The following is a 23,259-nucleotide window of genomic DNA, read 5'->3' as shown; positions in this document are numbered from 1 at the left end:
ATCTAGTGATAATAATGGTAATAATAAGAATCTAGATAATAACGTATTGCTGTAGAATAATGTCAATAAAATAATATTAGAAACACTAAAATTGACAGCGGCCATTTAGATTTTTCCTAAAAAATTAGAGCTGCCCACTAGATTCTGTATCTAAAAATATTTTTGATCTGATATGTAATGCTTTTACATTTTATTTTTTTAATTTCAAATCAGTAATTTCTCAAGCTACAGAAGATAAAAGGACTACTGCTAAACTATCCAAAATTAGTACGTAATGTTGTTTTTAATTTCGTTAACACGTAAGTAGACTATTCAATGCTTCCATAAAATTTCATTAGTCTATCGTTTTTCGTTTTTAAGATAAAGAATAAAAACATTATTTTTCCGCCATCTTTGTACCGCGATATCTCCCTAATGGTTGACTTTTGACCCAACGTTTATAAAGCAAACTACCCTTTATTTTGAACAAGGAATCACCCCGTGAAGTTTTTCGCATTTGTTTTGAAACACCCTGTATATGTATGTCCATTAAAAATCTACGACGCCTATCTAGAAAGAAAATATTTTACAGCGCACCGAAATATCCGCATGAGTGACATTATTTAGATTAATCGTTCAAATTTAAAACAGCAATATGTCGCAGAATTCTGAATAGCAGTTATTTTAATGCAAATATCTTCTGTGAATCAAAAAAATTTATAATTATAACTAACCCGACAGAATAACTATTTATATATGGCTATAAAAATATACTCGTTCCCAACCTACCCCAGGAAAATTGGATATAGTAGGTATGTATTAATTTGTTTATTTTCGGTATTTTTTTTCGATACAATTGCTATCCAATTATCTTTTTTATACTTTCCGTTACTATTAGACCGACTGTGTAATCAATTGACTCCAGAATAAAATTAGGCTAGAAAAGGAAAATTAATGGCAGTGTGTTCATGCTGTTTTGTTACCTAATATTTCTGGAAATGTTATGATATTGACTTTCTTATTACTTTCTGTCATAGATAAATATCGTGACAATATAAAACTAAAGTACACATAAAACAACAATAACTTGTAAAAACACATTTAAAAAAGTTGGAAGTAAACAATAATTAACTAAAACAAAAAGTTTTATTTCATCATAACAATCAACTATATTAAGATAATAGGTACAAGTATAGTTTATGTCAAATTAAAAAAATACTGTCTTAGTTTATCCAAACGCATTAATTGATTTCCATTTTTTATTTAAAAAAAGTTTAATAGTTAAGTTGATCAGAGAGAGACGCCTTGGAGTTTCTCAACTGAACATTGCAGTTGGCTGTACAACAGTAGATTTATTATTATTATTAATTATGTATTATAATTTTATTTCTGTGACAGGCTTTTAACAAGCACAAAAAAGTGAGTGGTCCTTGTCATACCTATGCCGCAAAAAAAAATGTATTTTGTAAGATCGAAACGAAACAGGCACATAATTTAAAAAAAAATAAATTGCTCAATTTGATACAATGTAATATAATAAAAACTATTAAATTCTAACAAAAAATAGCATGAAAAATTTCTAACTAATCGATAAGACGCAGACGTATCAATTGCCTTATGTGTATTGTATATGTTACGGCTATGGATACTTAGCTAGTTTTAAAACTAGCCAGCTATTTCGCAAACTAACTAGAAACGCTGTTATTTTGAAGGAATCGGTCTATTCTTGCAAAATAGCAGACAACCGCAGCTAGTTTATATTTTAACTGGTTAGTATGCAAACTATTTACAAAATCTGGTTAGGATGGGGATTTTACCTCAGTTTACTAAAATAGCTGCTAGTTTACATACTTGCCAGAGAGTTTACAAAATTTATTTTAATTGTTCTTGTTTGTTACTTACAGTATTAGGATAGGATAATATGATAAAATAATAAATTTAATTTTCATTTGAAAAATGTATTTACAAAAATTAAATTTTAACAAATTTTAAACACAAACTGTATAGTACATAACGAAATATATAGCGAAAAGCTGTACCTATAGAACATAACTACTGAAAAGGTAGATTCAAACCAGAGATATAAACATAAGGAGAATGAGCTTCGACGAGTGCGCATCCAAAAATCTTGTTATGCCTACATGGGCGCCATATTAGTGTTTAGGCTTACAGGGGAAATCAAAAAGTAACAACAGCAGACCCAACGCAGATTCAACGAGCGCAACCATAGTTGTTTCTTGATATATAATTACATGGTATGACTTTTAAATCTTTTTTTATATTATTTGGAACGTTTGAAATTAGTTAAAAGATGATTTGTGGCGTTTGAAAAAAATAGCATGTTCTGTTCGGAATCAAAATGACTTTTTGTGCCTCGGCTGTATATGTCGGACTCGCTAAAATACTCGTCCGTCAAACGTACAGTCTCGCCACAAAAAATGTCATTTTTACTCCTAATAAAACAACACTAAGACACCCCTCGGTGTAACCATATTTTACAAGGTATTACTTTTAAATCTTCTTTACGTTTAATAAAAATTATTTGTGACGTTTGAAAAAAATAGCATGTTCTATACGGAGTCTATATAGCATGTTCTAATCAGAGGTACAATCTCGGGACTAATACTATCATTTTTACACCTAATAAAACAATACACTATTTATAAAAATACATTAAAGAATAAATAGTAAATTACGGTTTTTTTTAGAAAAATGCTTCTTCACAGACTGACTAGCTTAATATTCTTTTGTATAAACAAAAACAACAATCTGATAAATAATGAGAGACATAAATCAAATAGATTAAATTTGTTACGATCGTACTCGTAAACCACCAAACCGCCAAACCAACTGATACCGACATGCAATACACTGGAGACTAATAAATTACCGGACACAAAAAATTCTTAAATCCGGCAATGACAGAAACGTCATCAACAACGTTCAATTAATCTAGGAAACACAGTTTTACACTTAGATACAAAAAAACGCAACAGTCATATTAAAAAATTACATCAGAAGGTAATGAAAATTGAAAAAATTAAAAATTGATCGTGATCAGTTCATTTCGCTCTTAAAAATTAACCAAAGCATGTACTGACATGAATCAAAAAACAAAATACTCAGAAGTCATGGTTCTGACCGTAAAATTATATTTTAGGAAAATATACAAACGAAATTATTGCCCAGGGTGTTTTAAAGTTAAGGTAAAAAACAACCCCTCGATTAATCCTGTATAATATGCCATTGTTTATAAAAAAAACTGAGTTTACGAATTGAAGTTGATATAATGATATACGGCTTGCTAAAAAATTCATGAAAATAGGGCTAAAAATAACAAAAATATAACACTTTAAATTTGATCAAAAATTTCTCTGTTGCGTTTTTTTGCATCTGAGTGTATAAGGACGAAAATACGAGTATTGACCAACAACGCAAAACGCTGTTTTTACGTCACTTAAATAATTGACAAACGATAAAAATTAATCATTAATAGGATTTAAACATGCTCCGAAAACCACTTACCTGCATCGGAAACCAAGCCAGCAAATGTCAAACCGGTCATTATCGAGTCGCGAAAACTTAACCTATACCGGGTAAAATGTCCCTTTGTCTAACTCGAGCTGTCAACGGAAAATTATTTTACAGATACTTTACGACGTACTTTTCAATATATTTTCCTCCGTCACATCTACATCCCTTTAAACCGCCGCCCTGTCGATGAATTGGTCGCCGCCATCTTGGATTATAGGGATGCACGGATTTCTAGGTTGCCGGTAACAGAACGTGCGAGATTGAAGAATGAATCGTTCAAAGAACGACAGAAACTGATAATGTTTCAGATATAAAACTGACCGACTTGGAACTAAATTCTCGTTTGAATTGTGGGATAGGGTCGAATAGTATTAGCCCGGAACAAAGAGAAACCTAATAGAAACATCGCCTGACAAATGTGCCTCTTTCCTGCTGGACAAAGGGGAAAACGGAGGAAGCGGGAAGAGGGGAAATACGGCGCCGCGACGCCGACGCTCTGGCTGGGAGGAAACTGCCGATGCCGTAGTGTACAGGGTGTGACAGTCAAATAAAGGGGTTGGATTAGGTCAGCGCCGGATCTCTTACGCAGTGTGCGGCGAAGTTTCTTTTTATTAAATAAAATATGTTTGTCAATTCAGCACATCGAAAAAAAAACTGACATACAGTTGGTATAGCAGATAAAGACCGCAACATACAGGGTGGCGCCTCTCATACGCCGCGGAAGCTCCAAGGAAAACGGTAGTTTATATCAAAATGAAATTTTGGAAGCATATGTAGGTTAACTGAAAGCATTTTATAAAAATATATAGAATTATACAGGGTGTCCCCAAAAAAAGTTACACATCAAAGTTGTATTTTTTCTAATGGAACACCCTATACATATATTAATTGATTTTCGGATTCTAAGAAAAAAATAAAGGTGAGTTTTATTAAAGAAGCATATACCTAAAATCTAAGAAGTTTAATATATTTCACATTTTGTGAAAGTGAAGAGTATACATTTTAAATTTCGATAACAGCTACCTAAATTGTAGTTGACCTTGTATAGCCTAATATTTAATTACAGTAACCATTGTATGTTAAACCAAATTGAAATTTGACCCTAAAAGTTATACAGGGTGAGACAAAATTAATATGGAACATTAGTCATTTTTAAAAGCAAGTTACTCCTTTATTTTAAACGGAACACCCAGTATATTTTTCCGGTGTTCAATGGGGAATTTATATATCTTCAAAATATTATTAAGGTTGCCTACCTCCCAGACAAAGATTTTACTAGATATTTTTTTTCTCTCTCTCTCAGCTTAAAGCCGGTTTTAGCGACTAGTCGGGATAATTCTTATCAACGACCTAATCGCTGTTCAACACAGTCCGAACGACAGAGTGGACTAGATATTTTAATTTTTATGATTTTGCGTCAGTAGATCTTTATTATTTAAAAAAATCTAGGTGGCTGTGTGATATACCGTTTGTTAATTTAACAAAAATTAAAGATTGTAGAGAAAAATACTAAACGGTAATAAAAAGATACACGTTTAAAACATATTTTAGTAAAGATAGCAGGACAGTAAGATACCGTATTATTTCCACCAAACTGGGACACCCTGTACATCTTTGAAAACTAATTTCCATAATTCTAAAGCCAAAATACGAGTAGATAATCTACTTATCATATTATTTAATTATACAGGATGAGTCTTAAATAATTACCTACATACATATATCTTTAGGTGTGTGAGCTCAACCTATCATGGCTGTGAGACACCCTGTATATTAGAGGATTACTTTCTAGAAAACGATGAACTTATGAGCAATACGAAATATATTTTTTCTTTATTTCTATGTGTACATTAAAGACGTGATGTTTATGAATTGGGTGTGAGTAGTTAACACACCTAAGAATCTTCATGAGAGCTATCGATGAAACATAATAGTGAATTATATAGCATGTTTGAGTCCATAATGTTCTTACTCTGTTAAACCATAATAACGGTAACAATATTCATTAATTCTTATTTTCAACAACATCTAATAGAAGAACGTATCCAGATAAAAGCCTCTAAATAGTTAAACATAAAAAGCCACGGTAAGAATATCCGAAATATTCGTTTGCCTTGAATATATTTACATAGAATACTAAATTATTCAGAACATCTAAATATGGATCATTTCGTGTAATATTTATTTTTATTAACGGTCGAAAACCCTAAATTGAGGAAGTACGCAGTAGATAATATTTGAATGCCAACTCTTTCAAATAAAATTATTTCATATTATAATAAAATTTTAAACCGAATAATAAAGAAAAATTGATTTTCTAAATACTAAATAATAAATAACATATGAAATATGATAATTAACTAAACTAATTTTACGAGAATATTGAATTTTGTTTAGTTAACCAAATATCGAAATAAATAGTAATAGAAATGGAATATCCCTATCCTCCCCTACATTTTTAGTTTTAATTAATAGCCACTCCAAAAATAGTTTCAAACTTACACATATAAATACGTATTTGTATTATTACTATTTTTTATCTATATTCTAACTAATCATATATTTTTTCTTGCATTTTTTCTTTTATTTACTACTTGTCAAAGATTAGATGTCGAAGATTTTAGATACGTCAATTTGACTTACCTGCTTCAGAAGCGTATCTGATGTTTGTGTTAATAAATAATTATTATGACTTATCTGTTTTTACTAGATTTTTTTTATTTTTATAACAATTTTAATCACTACCAGCATTTATTGACAACGTAAAATAAACAACAAAACATTGAGTCTGCCCCATGTCTACCCTACATCGTATTTTTACAGGAGGATTTTTACTCCAATGTTTTGCTAATATGCAACATTAAAATATCAAACTATTCGACTACTAAAATATATCTAACAAATTAATCTAATAAAACTTTTAGTAACAAATTTTTGCTTAAACAATTAACTATATTGAAAAATTAATACTTAATATAAGACAGTAATATCGACTGACTAGTGAGAAAGAAAATCTAGGAATTAGTGTTTCACGCCTTAAGCCGGCTACAGACGGCATGGAAGGCCATGGCCAGCGTTTCAGCAAACGTTTGTAGAAGCGTTGGTCTTTGCTTGATATTCGTGCACCGACGACCGTACAGACACATGTTTTATATTTGCCAGTCTTTTCGAGACAAGTGAAGGCGAACGTTGTACAAGGGTACAAATAACACAAGAAATGAAAGAAAAACTAACATATGTCGTGTGTACGGCGATCAAGCCCACTGGCAAGTTTCAACAAGTCCCTTTGATGTGTGTCGAAAACACCACTTCATAGGCGAACCCTGGCCAGCGCCAACCTTGCCTTTGCTTTGCCTTTGCTTTGCCATATGCATACACACGATGCGCCAACGTTGAAACGAGCGGACACTGGCCAAGGCTTGCCATGCCGTCTGTAGCCGCCTTTAGACTAAGACGCAATTGAATTTTTAATCGAATATCTCCCAATTATTCCAATGTTTTAAATAAATATCAGGCGGCTTAACCGCCCCAAGAGAGCCCTCTTTTTTGTGATTAATTGGTCAGCGATGCTTCACGGTGGAGTTTTCAATGCATCCCACAAGCCAATTTTTTATTAATGTAGTTTTTAGGAAGGTCTCTTGTACCACGTTGACGTCCTGAGGAAGGAATGAATAAATTCCGAAAGCTTGACAATTAACAAAGTGTGTTAATTCTATTTCAAACCCTCCCGACTGCAACCCCACTAGTTCCTAGATTTTATTTTTATAATATAATGCATAATATAATAATACTATAATATCTTTATTCTACATTTATTCCTTGGACTATACAGGTTGTTAATTTGTTTATTACTCGCTTGCCGCTTTATGGTTGAAATATGGCAACCTCGGCCCGCTCGTCGATAGACGACGCGACGGGACGAGTCGGCAGAAAACCCTATAAGTGCATGCGTTCTCAATAGGCAGTGTTGCCATTCTGTTCCCCTATAAGTAACTGTCCAGTTAACAACCTGTATATGCAAACATATATAAATATACAATTCTGCAACTCTTAAGACTAGTCGGTAATAACAACAGAAAGAAAGAAAAAAACAAACGCCACTGCACATATTAATCATATTATAACAAAGTTCAATATTCCCCCTTGTATAATTTTTGTACCGTATTATTATCTATAATTTTACAATTTCTGGTTTAGAAGTCTCCGTACTGGCAATGTCCCTGCCATCATTCACGCAATAACGCATGTTAAAATAAACTTATTAAAGTTGTGCCGGAGGGGTAGAAATTTCAAACACAAAGGTAACTAACGGCACGGGCTTTTTGTTTGTATTGTATTATAAAATGAAGGGTTATTACAAAGAACGTAGTCACTAAGGCACTGATGACAAGGTAAAAACATTTGCAAATATTTCGTTATTCTAACAATCTGTAATAACACATACGAAATATAAATATTTATATTGTATTTAAAACGTTATCTGTAAAAAAATTACAGTAAATTATGATTATTCGAATATGTAATTTTTAAAAGTATTTGTTAGTAAAGGGTTTGCAAAAATAAATTTGACCGGCAGAGGTTTGTTTACAAATAATTTCAACACTTTGAATAAATGCGATGGGGTCTTATAATGGCCCACTTATAGTAGTTTTACTGATGATGTTCATTATCATGTAAAATCAATGACAAATAAAATATAAAATATTTTGTTACGAATAAAAACAACTTCTTTCTATTCAATTTTATCTTTGCTTCCTCTGAATTATTGTAAAAATGGATGTATTATTGATTACAGATTTGCCATCTACAGGGTGTTTCAAAAAACACGTGCCATCTTTCGTGGGGAGGTCAGGCTGGGTTAGGAGATTCCTCACGTAAAAATAAGATTTATTTATAACAGATGTCCGATTCTGCTTTGTTTCGGAGCTACAGGGTGTTAAAGTCTTAATAATCTTTCGGTTCATTACAATTTTCTTCCAAGTGCTTTTCGCGATTCGAATGAATTTTATAGAGTGCCGTTAAATGCTGAAAAAGTTATCTGTTATTAGATATAAATGCTATTTAATTAATTTGCTTAAATTCAATAATTCTAATAACAACCTTTAAAAAAAATAATGTCATTAACTTGCCAAAATCTTAAATAAGTACTCATTGATTCCCCATCAAAAAATGTAAAAAAAATCAAAGTGTTGTTTTAAAGTTGCAGGGTGTTAAAACTTTAAAAAAATAGGGTTTTTGTAATTATCTTTGGATTCTTCGGAATTTGTGTTATATATTTTAATAGAATTTAATAATAAATTACATTATTTATTTTATTAAATAATTTATTAATTTTATTTTTGTTTTAATTTAATTAATTCTGATTAATAATGGCCCACTTAAGTTCGGGTTTATCAGTGCCGTTCTAATTTTATCCAAAACGTGTAAAAATATGATGTAGAGTAGATTCAATAATTTGTTATTTTATTTTAAGTTGTCAATAAATGTTGGTAGTTATTAAAAATGCAATAAAAATCTATTATTCTAATAAAAATAGATAAGTTATAATAATTATTTATTAAAACACACTTTCGATACGTTACTGAAGCAGGTAAGTCAAATTGACGTATCTAAATTCTTTGACATCTAATCTTTGACAAGTAGTAAATAAAAGAAAAAATGCAAGTAAAACTATATAATATACAGGGTGGTCCGAACTGTATTCCGGAAACTTCCGCAGCATATTCTGCAGATAAAAATAAATAAAAAAGTTGGTATAAATGTATGTCCTAAAATGCTTAGTTTCGGAGATACAGGGTGTAGAAGTTTCATTTTTATTTCGATTTTTTCCAAATAATTTCTGAAGTAACCTCAACATTTGGATGAAAATTGGTGTCTGGGAGTTTTTCGACAGGAGAAATTTGATTTTGATGTCAATATGACTCCTATTTGTACAGGGCGCCACTACATGTGTTTAAACTGTTTTGGAGAGTAATAACTTTTCGTCCGTACCTGTATAAAACTACTGAGTGAAAAAATATACATTTCTGTAATTTTTTTACATAAAAGTCGCTACGAACAACCGTTCTCAAGATATTTAGAATGGAAATAGTCAATACATGTCATTATTGACAAAAAATAGGCATGTTGAGTAGACAGATATTTGACTGAAATGATAAATTTGGGAACTTTTTATTTTTTTTTAATTAATCTTAAATTTTTCTGAGAAAAAATGATGATATAGAACTTTTAGCACAAAAACATTTCAAATTTATGATTTCAGCCTAATAACTATTTAGTCAACATGCTTGATTTATGACAAAGATGACAGGCTTTGCTAATTTCGATTCCAAATATCTCGAGAACCATTACTCGTAGCGATTTTTACTAAGAGACATTTTTTACATAAAAAACGTTGTAAATGCGTATTTTTTTACTCAGTAGTTTTATACAGGTACGGACGAAAAGTTATTACTCTTCAAAACAGTTAAAAATATGTAGATGGCGCCCTCTACAAGTAGAGTCATATTGACATGAAAATCAAATTTGTCGTGTCAAAAAACTCTCAGACACAAAATTTTCATCCAAATATTTACGTTACTTCAGAAATTATTTGGAAAAAATCGAAATAAAATTGTAACTTCTACACCCTGTATCTCCAAAACTAAGCATTTTAGGACATACATTTTACCAACTTTTTTACTTATTTTTATCTGCAAAATATGCTGCCGAAGTTTCCGGAATACAGTTTGGACCACCCTGTATAATTAGTTAATTTTAAGTGAATTTCATAAATGATCGGTATACTACACGTATGCATATTATATAGTCACTTACTAGTGAAAAGTTATTCCATTATTCTACCGCATGCTACACAACCAAATATTTTACAGTCTTTTTCGATAAATCGCAATAGTGTATTTTAGTACTCTTTTTTTCCGGTGATGTGGTATCCAGTGCATTGTTTTTTTTGGGTAATCTGTTGTCATTCATACTATGATTCATACGTCGTACACGGCCGTACCAGACAAGTTGCCTTCTTTCGATGTCAGTCATAATCGTGTCCCGAATTCCCATTTGTTCCCGTTCTGTCTGTTAAAGGTATGCCCATCCCCGAACATTTTTGTTTCCACTTTAGCAAAGCCTCTTTCACATAAATTTTAAAAAACGTTGAAGATACACAGTAGCCCTGGCGAAGGCCCTTTGTTACGCAGAAATCTTTAGACAATCTATTTCCTATTTTAATTTTCGAGGTGGAATTCTTATAGAGGTTTTTAACAGCATTTATGGGGGTTTGGTTAATGGAAGTGCCCTGCAATATCTCCCATAACTTGCTAGTGGGTATATTATCATAGGCTTTTGAGAGATCAACGAATAAAATGTGTGTTTCTAAATTGACTACTGATCTTTTCTCTATTATCTGCTTCATACAGAATACCTTGTCCGTACATGATCTTCCGGCCCTATAAATCCACATTGTTCTTTTTCTATAAATCCTGCTTCTATTAGATCTCTCAATGTTCTTCCATACAATCTGCTAAGTGTACTTGTAACAGATATACCCCTATGATTATGACAGTCAGCTCTGTTGCCTTTTTATTGCAATAGTGCCACTGTTAATTTAAGTTCTGCCACAAGAAATCCTTCTAGATTTACTGCCTCTAAACAACTATCAATAATTGTAGAATAAATAACGTAAAACAAACTTAGTAAAGACTGAGAAATCCACAAAATTTCGAATCAAATTCAAATATGTCAAATGAATCGTCAAACAGAACTGTCAATGTCCCCACCCTAAGGCCCCCTCCGTCTACCATGCATGAATGGCATTATACTCCTTCCTTAACTTTTGTATTCGAAGATTTAACATATAACTGATAAAAAAACTTTTGGCAAATCGCAGCTCCGTATCGGTTTCAGTTTTTCTGTCATTTTTTTGTGTTTAGACTCACGGTAACTGACAACTGATACTGAAACTGAACGGAAAACTGAACTGACACTCTAAAAGTTCCTTTATATTTTTTAAAGCTGAGGATGATTCTATATTAAAACGTCCTGTTCTTGATTAATAATTTTTGATAAACAATGATCGGATACAATCTCTGGAAAACATCAATAATTTATACATACCAGGTCATGCATCGTCGTTGGAAGCATAGGAAATCCTATGCAAATTTTGAAATGTTCAAATATTAGCTAAAATAAATCGTAAATATGTTTTTTTTAAGGTCTGCATATGCCGAATACACATGTCAACTAGAACTGAATAGGTAACAATGCAAAACCAGGCAAATGTCAACATACCTTAAGTTGTCAACCTATGGTTTTATCATTGTCGAATGTCATGTGTTGTACTGTCTGCACTACTACGGTTATACAGGGTGAGTTTCCTACGATGTTCTCTATGGATATCTCGGAAAGTACTGGAGATAGGGAGTCGGATAAAGGGGGAAAGAATTGCAGTTTTGTGGGGTCATAAATATGCGCCTTTCAGATTTTTGAAAAAGTTCATGGCTTACTAGATATTTAAAAAAAATAAATTTTGGCTTTTTTAAATTGTCCCTAATTCCATTATAATCTATTTTAGACAAAAAGTTTCCAAATAAAAGTTCTAGATAATCACATCTCTATAATGAGTTTGTGTTCTGCAATTTTTTCTAAAGCCTATCATTTTTGACATATGACACAAACATATGTTTTTTAATGGAAACCATAGTTGCCCATGACTTCATAAAAAGCGCCATTTTTTAAGCTTTTCAGCGATATAAGCTACAATATGTTTTTTTTTCAAAAAATTACTTTATAACCAATTATTATCTTTCTTGACTAATTTCGCTTAGTTAGCCATGGAAACAAGTTCAATCCTCGTTGCTCTCAGAAATGAGAAAATGTCACATCCAAACTTTGTAAATTCAAATAAACAAAAATTGAAATTTAAAGAAAATTCTTCATTTGGAAAATATGAATTTTTCAAATGAAGAAAAGCGTGTAGGATTGTTCTACTTTTTTTGGCCATACAGTTTCAAAGATACGTTGACCGGTGAACGTTACTTACGTTATTTAAAGATCGGTTTTCAAGACATATTTGTGTCATATGTCAAAAATGACAGGCTTTAGAAATAATCGCAGAACACAAACTATCTACAACTTTTATTGGAAAACTTTTTGTCTAAAATAGATTAAAATGGAATTAGGAACAATTTTTAAAATAGCCAAAATTTGTTTTTTTCGAAATATCTAGTAAACCATAAACTTTTTCAAAAATCTGAAAGGCGCATATTTATGACCCCACAAAACTGCAACTTTTCCCCATTTAACCGACTCTCTATCTTCAGTAGTTTCCGAGATAACCATAGAGAACATCGTAGGAAACTCACCCTGTATAACAGGGGAGGCAATATCTGACCAATTCAAAATTTGCATGCGATTTCATATATTTCCAGCGACGATGCACCACACGGTATATAATTTATCATCACCTTTCTCCATAAACACATCCTCCACTTTATACCAAATTTGATAAATTGCAACCCTACCCTGTGTACATCCACCCAGAAAATTACCATAAAAATTTCAGAGAGTCTAGTCTCCCACTTGTCAACCGAAACTAATGAACCTTGGCAGGTGTGCCTCTTTGCGTGATTTGATGTCGAAAGAAAATCTCTTTGGAAAAAGCCGAAATCCTTTCGATCCGTGCCAATAAATAAACAAGGTGGCCTATTTCGCTCCTTTTGTGCAAATAAAAGGTATATGCTTTGTCGGCATATAAAGAGGCGAGGTTCGCACTAAAAGTGAATTAGACGGTCTGGAATAATGTGTTTAAAAGAGTATAATTTAAGATTAATATTTCTATCTTTTTATATTTTCTATAAGAAAATTATATGTTTGCCAATGAAATGCACTGAGATGCAAAAAAACGAAACGGAAAATTGTTTCGTCCAGTGTTATATTTTTCTTACTTTTAGCTCTGTTTTCATGAATTCTTTAGCATACTGTATATAAATCTCATTTTTAAATCAACTTTAATTCATAAACTCAGTTTTTTTATAAACTTTTCGTCATACTATATTGTTATATTATTATAACATAAGCAAAATCAGAATGGAAAAGATGCATATAACGTCCGCCGGACGTTATCATAACGGCCGGCGGCCGTTAAGTTTCTAAGGTAATCGTAACGTCTGTCACCTGCAACAATGACTATTTATTGTCAGTTGGACTTTTCAAAAATTGGGAAAATAGACCATAGCGAGATGTCGCGAGAAATTCCGTTGGAAATACAGGAGGAAGCGGCTGCGGCTACTCAAAATTTACTTCCGACTATAACCAGAGAGAGATATCAGCAGGAATATGACAATTTTTTGAAGTGGCGGCAGGATAGAAGTATAAACAGCGTAAATGAAGCGGTATTGCTGGCTTATGCTAAAAAAGAATGTCTGAAATGTATTCTCCTACATCACTGTGGACAAAGATATCCATGCTGAAGCTTGCGTTGAGAGTATATGAAAACATCGACATATCAAGGTAAAAGCCATTATATTCTTCGATATTTAATCATACTCATCTAAATTATATTTGTTCATAGATTTGGTAAACTGTTCATGTTTCTGAGGCGCAAAAACGAAGGTTATTCACCAAAAAAGCCAAAGTTCTGTCGGAGAATGACATAAATAATTTTCTACTGGATGCCGATGATTACACCTGGTTACTCGAAAAAATTGTATTGGTGCTTGGTATTCTTGAGCTTGTAGGCGCAGCGAGCTTTGGTCACTCACAGTTGATGATTTCGAAGATTCGGAGAAAAATATTCTTGTCTCATTAAGAAATACTAAAATAAGAAAGATAGGAAATTTCTTATTCCAAAAACGGGCCTTCCGTTTGATGCCTATGGTTTATACAAAAAATACATCAACCTGCGTCCTCGTAACTTTGACAATCCAAAATTTTTCATTGGTTACAAGAAAGGCAAGTGTGTTAAGCAAATCGTCGGTATACATACCATCGGGAGCGTACCGCAGAAAATTGCAAAATTTTTTGAACTTGGAGAATCCAGAACGTTATACAGGGCATTCATTTCGTAGATCATCAGCAACCATGCTCGCCGAAAATGGTGGTGATTTACTATCGCTAAAGGAGCTAGGAGGATGGGAGTCTTCAACAGTGGCAGAAACTTACATAGAAAAATCAGTTTCCAAAAGAATGAAAATAACAAATCAACTTTTTCATGATAGCTCCAAAAATAATGTGTCTTTAGTGGATACAAATATTTGCCATTCTTCAGTAGCATCATCTTCTTCTATAAAATCTGTAAATCCCTGGGAAGGATTACAGATTTCTAAGAACAACAAGTGCACTTTTAATTTCCATGTTCATTATCATGAAAAATGAATTTTAGTATAAGACATTATGTATTTTTTATCCTTACTTGTGTTATTGTTCAATAAAATTTGTTATTAAATAGTAGTGTTTATTGCTCTAAAAAATCTGCAGTATGACGAAAAATCTAGAACGCAACACGGCCGATAACAAATAACGGCCTTGGCTGCTTATGATCCTCGGCTATCGCCTCGGATCACAAACTTCAGCCCGGCCGTTATTTGTTGTTTATCGGCCTTATTACGTTAATAACTATTTCCTAAAACATTTCCTACTTTTCGATCAGAACCATGTCTCCTAAGCATTTTGTTTTTTAACTCATGTCAAGACATGCCTTGGTTAATTTTTAAGAGCGAAATAAACCTGCCACCAAAAATTTCCATTTTTTTCAACCATTACTTTATAATGTTATTTCTTAATATCAAGATGTGACACATTGGTGGCTATTGTCGTAATATCATATCGACACTGATTAGAACTCTATATTACAATAATTTAAAAAATGTTAAAAAGTAACGATATAGGCTTGGTTTTTATAGATATTAGCAATTAAATCCTTAGTTCTGTTACTAAGAATATTAAATAAAAAAATAAATGTAATAACGAAGTGTACAAACAACAAACACTTGTAAAAATACTCTAATACTTTGTTTACCTCCCCCGGCTGCTATTACTGCATCTTCAACAAAATCAATAACTTTTGCACAATCTACGACACTAAGAACCATATTTAATCGCAATACACCACAATAATTACCAAAGCCGCCTCGTCATTATGAAGAATAACATCAAAAAATAACGATAATTGAAAAAATTGCAAAATATTTGTGGCAAGTTCATTTTGTTCTTTAAAATAAACCAAGGCATGTGTTGGCATGAGTCAAAAAACAATATATTCAGAAACATGGTTTTGACCGAAAATAATGTTTTAGGCAAATTTGCTCACAAAATTATTGCACAGGGTGTTTTTTAGCCTATCTTTAAAACACAACCTAACCAAACCAAACTCTTCGATTAACCTTGTATAAGTCAAATACTAAAATTTATAATAAACTAAGTTTACGAATTAAAGTTGATATATTTATATACAGTTTGCTAAAAAAATTAAGGAAATAGGGCTAAAAATTAAAAAAATATATCATTTTAATCTTCACCAAAAAAATTTCCGTAGCGTTTTTTTGCATCTGATGAGTGTAGAAAAAAATGCCACTCTCTTTATAATCCACCAGGCTTGCTCCCAGAAAGCAAGCTCACAGAAAACTTAAAGTCAAACTTAAGTCTTTTTTTATTTAACTAATTTTAATGACTTTTGATTATATTACCATTGATTTATAAAGTCATTTGATTTTAAATCATTTTTCGAAAACTGACTTAACCATAGACTTAAAATAAAATTTTATTTTAAGTCTATGGACTTAACACTTACAATTTAAGAAATTCTCAAAATGATCTCAATTATGATTTAAATCTTTATTCCGAAATTGAAAAAGAATTAAGTGATTAAAAACGGGCTTAAATCTTTTAAAAGATTTAAGTCCGATTTGAATAAAATAGCAAGTGACGACTGGCGATTAAACAACTACAGTTCATACCAAATAAACTTTTAGTCACGTGATTAAGCTTGGTCACCACAGCGTTGCCCACTTTTAAATATTTTCTTTTAATCAAAATATTTTAGGAGAAACAAAAATAAATTAATTATAAATATGTAAACAGTTATTATCAACAAAACTCACCTTTTTAACAGCGCTTAAGGGACGTAAACAGCCATTACTACCGCTTTCCCGTTCAAAATATTCTAATAAAGTCGCGATGAGTTTTTTACGGCTATTAAGCTATCTTGTACACTTCGCACTAAAAGAGGTTCTAAAAAGAACAATGTTCGACTGCAAGGTCTACTAGTAAACATTTCCAAACTTAAAGTATCACAAATCAAAACACTATTTATTTAAACCAAAAACTCGTAATACTAAAGTGAAGTGTCAAAACGAATGACAATGTCAGGAAATAAATAAATGCAGCAAACTTGACATTTTTTATATCAGAGCTACCACCTGAATCACCATTGCGTAATTTAAATTCCTGTTAGTCAGCAGGACGCCGAATAATTCCATGGTTGGTAACAATGAATTTAAAAATCGCGCCCTCGATTACGTAACTATAAGTTTAATTAATATAAAATATAGATGTTGTTTCCAGTAATGAGAAGTTATAGAAAAAATGTGGCTTTAATAAAAAATACCTAGAGAACTAAAAGAAATTAATTTAGCAAGGAATTCAGATTAAAAGGCGTGGACAGATCTATCCGAAGGTAAAAGGTAGAATTAAGTTAGATGATCAAGCGGATTTCTCCAAGTTTTTATATCCTTGCCCTTATTTCATCGATCGCTAAATGTATTATATTTGACTGCCAGTAGTGTAAATATAGGCCTGCAAAATTTATTAGGTTTACACTGTGGTAATTTGCTTTATTAATTCTTCGATAACCCTTATCAGAACGCACTTTTCCGCCGATTAAACTGTTATGTTTCGTTCTCCAAAATGTTATTTAAGCTTTCTTCTTGTCAGGACCATTTAAAAACTTACTTTTTACTTTCACTATTTTTCTCACTAAAATGGGCTAAAACGCTTAGCTGCAATTTATATAAACCTTCGTGACCTCTGGATTATACACATATAAATTTGCAAAAAGGATCATTTAAAACGCATGAGCTAATTATTTGGACAATGCGAATTTATGAAATTCATACCCTTAGAGAGTAGAATAGGGAATGAAAGTTTGCTGTACGAAAATGCATTACTGTAACATCTAGAAGTATAAAATGTTATAGAAGGGTTTATTTATTGACATCAATAATATGAACGAAATATTTCTTTTTCAAATCGTCCTTCTCGGAATAAAAAATAACGTAAGGGAAATTAAAACAACTTTGGTTGCACGTCATCAAGGACACCATGGAAGGTTGCTGGTGGTCGTATTATGATGTGCAACCAAAGTTATTTTTATTTCCCTCATATATAGAGTATATCAGTACTATTGAAAAATAAAAAAAATCAGGGGAGTATATCGAGATAAGCGACACTTGAAAACTTGATTTTTCAGAGCTATTTATTTTAGTAATACAGTTTATATGGGACCATAGGTAGAGTTCTATCCATAGAGGGTACAAAATCATTTCACTATTTTTGTTATTCAAGAGATTTTCTTTTTTCAAATTTTGCAAAATTTCGATTTTGGTTTTAGTCAAAAATAACAAAATCGATTTTTTGAAGGATATACAGGGCGAGGCTTAAATAAGTGCAATTATTTTTAGCGGTATACCAAACCAGAAAAACGATTATAAATTTTTCCGCGAAAATTTTTTTGGAAAATTTGGAATTTTTTGAAAAACTTTTTTTTAGTTTTTAGTTAAAAACCATAATTTCTTGATAATATGGCAACATAGGTAGTAGAATAATAATACCAGAATATAATAAGAGATAATAGTAATTTACCAGACAGAAAACCCCAAAAAGCTCCAGTGGTTCTTAAAATTTAAGCAATTTTTTTTTTTTTTTGGAAAATTTTTAAATTGAAATAACTCGGATATTTTGGAGTTATTTGAAAAACGGTAAAGAGAAAATATGTTTCTCTTATCGAGATCTACCAGCCCTGAATATATTTGCACTTATTCAAGACTCGCCCTAATATCCATAAAATCGACAATTGCTAACTTTCATATGAAATACGAGTAGCTCTAAAACTCTTAAAAATATATTTTAAATAGTAAGGCTCACTAGCTCTCTCTAAAAAGAGTTAAACAATCATTTAAATCAATGCATGAACGATTCGTGATGTAACGCGAACGTAGTCGCGGGAAAAAGCTAGTATGCGATAATTGTAGTAGTGTATTTTAAAAACCGATTTCTCAAAAACAATGCAATATGGCGTATTTTTACAAAAGACAAATAATTATATGATATTGAAATGATCGATATTTTTAATTATAATTGAATTTTTGAAATGAAAATATTTTTAATCGATAGATCTCGTTATAAAACAATTGCTATTGATTGGAGATTTGCTAAAAATCTCCGATCTACATAGATACTGTAGATCTCTAGAAACTTATAGTTAAATCGGACAATTTTTTGATTTGATTCATTAATGTTGGGGTTTCGTAGTGCACGCAATGTCAAAATATCATGAAAAGATGAGGCTCTTCGAGTTTCAGCTCTCTAGCTCACATAGGGTACGAGCATAGTAGAAGAAAAAGAGTAGTTGCACTCTCCCAAATATTTTCTGCCAGTTTTTACAATCTGTCGAATGTTGGCAGATTGCAGAGCGTTTCAGTTGAGTTCCGTCTGTCGACCTGCGAGGTTCGAGCGTTGCGTCCTAGCACAGAGACGGATTAACCAAAAATGAGTGCCTTTATTGTCTGCTGCTATTGGTTGTAGTAATAATTCAAAAAATTGTGCTTTGAGTTTTTTTTCAGTCATTTGTGATCATGTTTGTGTTCAGGTTAATTTTCTCATGACTGATTACTACTTAATCATTTGATATTATTTTTATTTAAACCTCAATTTTTTATCGATTTTACTATTGACAACCATCCCTTGCTTGCTGTTTAACGAACTGCATCATCATTGAACACAAATTAGCTAGTACCGAAAGTTTGGTTTAGGTTTTTGGTTGTTTTTTTACCAAAAAAAACTGGAAATCCCGGTTCCTTAGAGGCATAGTACCGAAATTACCGATTCCGAAAAACAGCTCCGGTTCCGAAAACGCTATAACGTACCATAACCGTGAATAGCCCTATACAGAGTGAGTCTTAAATAAGTGCAAATATTTTAAGGGGTAGTATATTTTGGCCCCAGAAATATGAGGATTTTTCTGCGCAATTTTTTTTGAAAAAAAAATTCAAATTTTTTTAGTTAAAAACATAATTTCTTGATAATATGGTAACGAGGGTTCAGAACTGGAAATTCCCGGTTCTTTTGAGATATAAAAGGACCGGGACTCGAAATTATTAATTGCCGGTTCTTTCGGTAGCTTCGGGACTTATCGGTAACAATAACTGAAAAATTATTCTTTTATTACGTGAGAAAGTAGTGATGCTATTTCTCATTGTTCTTGCTTCTTTTCTCTTTTGAAATTTCTGTAATGTTTATTAGCAATTATTGAAGTTTAAATATGTTATTTTTTTATATTTTATATATTAGTTATCCAATGAAAATCACCTAACCAATATATTACTACAAAACAAACACATTAATGTTAAAATTAAATTTGTTTTAAATTAAAAAAAAATTGTAGAAAATCTTTGAAATAGACAATAATATAAAAATATGTCATTATATGTTTTTCCGCATTTCTACCCATCACAAAATTTTCAGATACAGAAGAATTGTTACTTACACGAAATGTGAAAATATTCTGTTTTCAAGAAAATGTTTACTCGATTTTTTTTATTTTATTTTATTGTGAACTCATATATTTTCCTAAATACATCTCTGTGAAACTATGGCAAGTGCCACGACTATACTTTGCCTAGTTATAGACCATGACTATACAGCTACGTCATCGTCAGTGGTCACGGGACGCAAGAACAAGGTCATATAAAATGGCAGAAAAAGAACAAAGGACGCTCCAAGATCGATACCATTTTCATGACGCTTGGCAAGCTTGGCGTGACGCTTCGCGTAACGCTAGCTCGTGTGTCGCGGCCTTGAATTTTTACTTCCATCGCGTGTAAGTTTGACATCAAAAAGAAATCCTATTTCAGCCAAATTGTGTTGTGTATTTGACTACATTCCAAAGTAGAGACCCTAATTATGAACGAAAATAATACCGGAAAACATTAGTTAAGTATAACGTAACCCAATGACAGAAATAGACAAAAAAAACTATTAGAAAATTCTACGAGTACATGACTATAAATACTATTAAGTTTTATTATAGTCGTACGTATTTTTTGTAATTAAAAAATTAATTTTAATTTATTAATCAAATAAATTTATAGAATAGACAGTTTTTTAATATAAAACATTACTTATTAATATACAGGGTGTTTCAAAAAACATGTGCCATCATCATTTCTAGTGGGGAGATTCCTCACGTAAAAATAAGATTTATTTTTCATATCAACATACGTCCGATTCTGCTTTGTTTCGTAACTACAGAGTGTTAAAGTCTTAATATTTTTTCGATAATTTATTATAATTTTCTTCCAAGTACTTTTAGCGTTTCGAATCAAATTTTGAAGATAAAAGTTACTATAAATGCGACATATTTTAAAATTAAAAAAGTGTCGACGTATTCACTAGGGACGTGCATATGGGTTATCACTGGAATATTTTTCTAAAAAAAGCATGTACGCCACTAACTTTTTTTTCTCTTATTAGCAAAATTGTGTAAGCAATTTAATGCCGATTAAAAGTTGTCTCTTGATATTTTGTCTATTTCGGTCTCCTTGATGAGATAAACGCAATTTTAGTAATTTGCCATGATCCAAGTCTAATTGCAATTAAAAAAAAATAATATAATATCCTTAACTTGCAAAAGTTTTAAATAAGTACTCATTGATTCCACATCAAAAATTATGAAAAAAAAAATTCCTATAAACATGGGTATGGAAATACATAGTTTTAGCATTACAGGATGTTAAAACTTTTTAAAATTAGGTATTTTGTAATTATCTTAAATACCATTATTTTTTTATTTGAAATTTAATAACTATTATATTATAAAATAATAACTATTAGTAATAATAACTATCAGCAATAATAATTATTAGTAATAATAACTAGTAGTAATAATATTTAATTATAAATTAGGTAAAATATATAACTTATTAATTTAATTTTATTAATTTTGATTAATAAAATTGCATTTACCTTATCAAGGAGGCCGAATTCGACAAAATATCAAGAGATAACTTTTAATTGGCATAAAACGGCCTACACAATTTTGATATCAGAAGAAAAAAGTCAGTGGCGCACATGTTTTTTTTTTTGAAAAATATTCCAGTGATAACCCATATGCACGCCATTAATGAATTTACCGACACATTTTTAGCATTAAAATATACTTACTTATTACACTTACACTTAACTTTTACCCTCAAAATTTCATTCGAATCACTAAAAGCACTTGAAAGAAAATTATAATAAATCGAAAAATTTTAAAGATTTTAACACCCTGTAGCTACGAAACAAAGCAGAATCGGGCCTACGTTAATATGGAAAATAAATCTTATTTTTACGAGGAATCTCCCCACGAGAGATGGCACATGTTTTTTGAAACACCCTGTATAATCATAAGACTAAGGGTCATTTTAAATAAACTAAAAAATGCAAATAATTTGACGCAATATCGTCTGAGATAATAATCTATACCTTTAACAGAAATACTATTTTCATATATTTGATTTACTTACATTAAAAAAAAATTAATAATTTATAAGAAACAATAATTGACAATAATTATATGTGAGGGGGATAACATTTTTTTTTTTTATTTGCTTTGTCCGAAACTGGTTATATTATTAATATTTTACGTATTTCACTCACAAAATATTTTTTAACAATTTATTAATTAAAAAAAACGCCCAATTAGATCGTTGTCACTAAAAAATTATATTATTAAAATTTGTTTTATGCTAAATGGTACAATAACAAAACATGTATCTCCCAAATATCAAAATGTTAGAAATACATCTGCAAATAGACATAATGCTTAGTATTTTTTTTTAAATATATAGAATGGTATTAACTCACCAACCAGTCTATAGTAATCCACATCCACAATATACCTGCTACCAAACAAAACCACAGCACGAGTTGACTTATGAATGTTAACTAACTTTGCATGTTTTCATCCGAGTGCGCTACTGATAAGATAACTGAAAAGTTTTTAATTATTAGGCCATACGTAAACAACAATATCACAGACAATATAGCGCGGCTTTGTAAATCAGCTGGTCCATTACTTTATAGGTTAAGCCAGCATGTTGTATTTCAAGATATTCATCACAAACTGACGAATGGATATCAGCTGCGAAAGTATTTGGAGATTTGCCAAACCGCAAATAGGATAACGTATGTTGATTCTAGACACGAGTCGTTTTTTGTCACAATTTTTTTAAGATATAAAAACATTCATGTTTTGGGTGAACTTTCGTTTAGCCGAAATCTGTTATATAAAAAATAAAAATGACTTTATATATGCGTTCTAGAAGGCGTTAGGATTACAAATATACAAAAATTTTCCTGCGGAAATGCGTCAATTTCATTTTCCGGACTTTAGAATAGCCGAAATCTGTTACATTAAAACTAGCTTCTGGGATGTGTTTTAGTCATTTTTCTGGACATAAGAACACAAGAAATTGTCTGCGGAAATTTTTGATTGTC

At 31.2% G+C, this 23,259-nt stretch overlaps 1 protein-coding gene across 2 annotated transcripts in view; it reads right to left on the bottom strand.

Moving 5' to 3' along the window:
- LOC115875948 (ATP-binding cassette sub-family A member 5-like) overlaps positions 1-22,875 on the bottom strand; it is an 82,094-nt gene extending 59,219 nt beyond the window's left edge. Inside the window, exons 1-2 of one of the 2 annotated variants that reach the window (XM_030891554.1) lie at positions 22,802-22,875; positions 22,627-22,751 (exon numbers count right to left, since the gene is read on the bottom strand). The gene's annotated coding sequence lies outside the window, so the exon portion shown is untranslated. Of the gene's footprint in view, positions 1-3,504; positions 3,916-22,626; positions 22,752-22,801 lie in introns of those variants that run through there. The other variant, XM_030891555.1, reaches the window with a different exon arrangement.
- Between the last annotated feature and the right edge of the window lie 384 nt (positions 22,876-23,259).

The sequence above is a fragment of the Sitophilus oryzae genome, unplaced genomic scaffold, assembly GCF_002938485.1.
Source record: "Sitophilus oryzae breed Bouriz unplaced genomic scaffold, Soryzae_2.0 scaffold_1396_pilon_pilon, whole genome shotgun sequence".
NCBI classification, from domain to species: domain Eukaryota; kingdom Metazoa; phylum Arthropoda; class Insecta; order Coleoptera; family Curculionidae; genus Sitophilus; species Sitophilus oryzae.
This window is presented reverse-complemented; position numbering and strand designations above follow the sequence as displayed.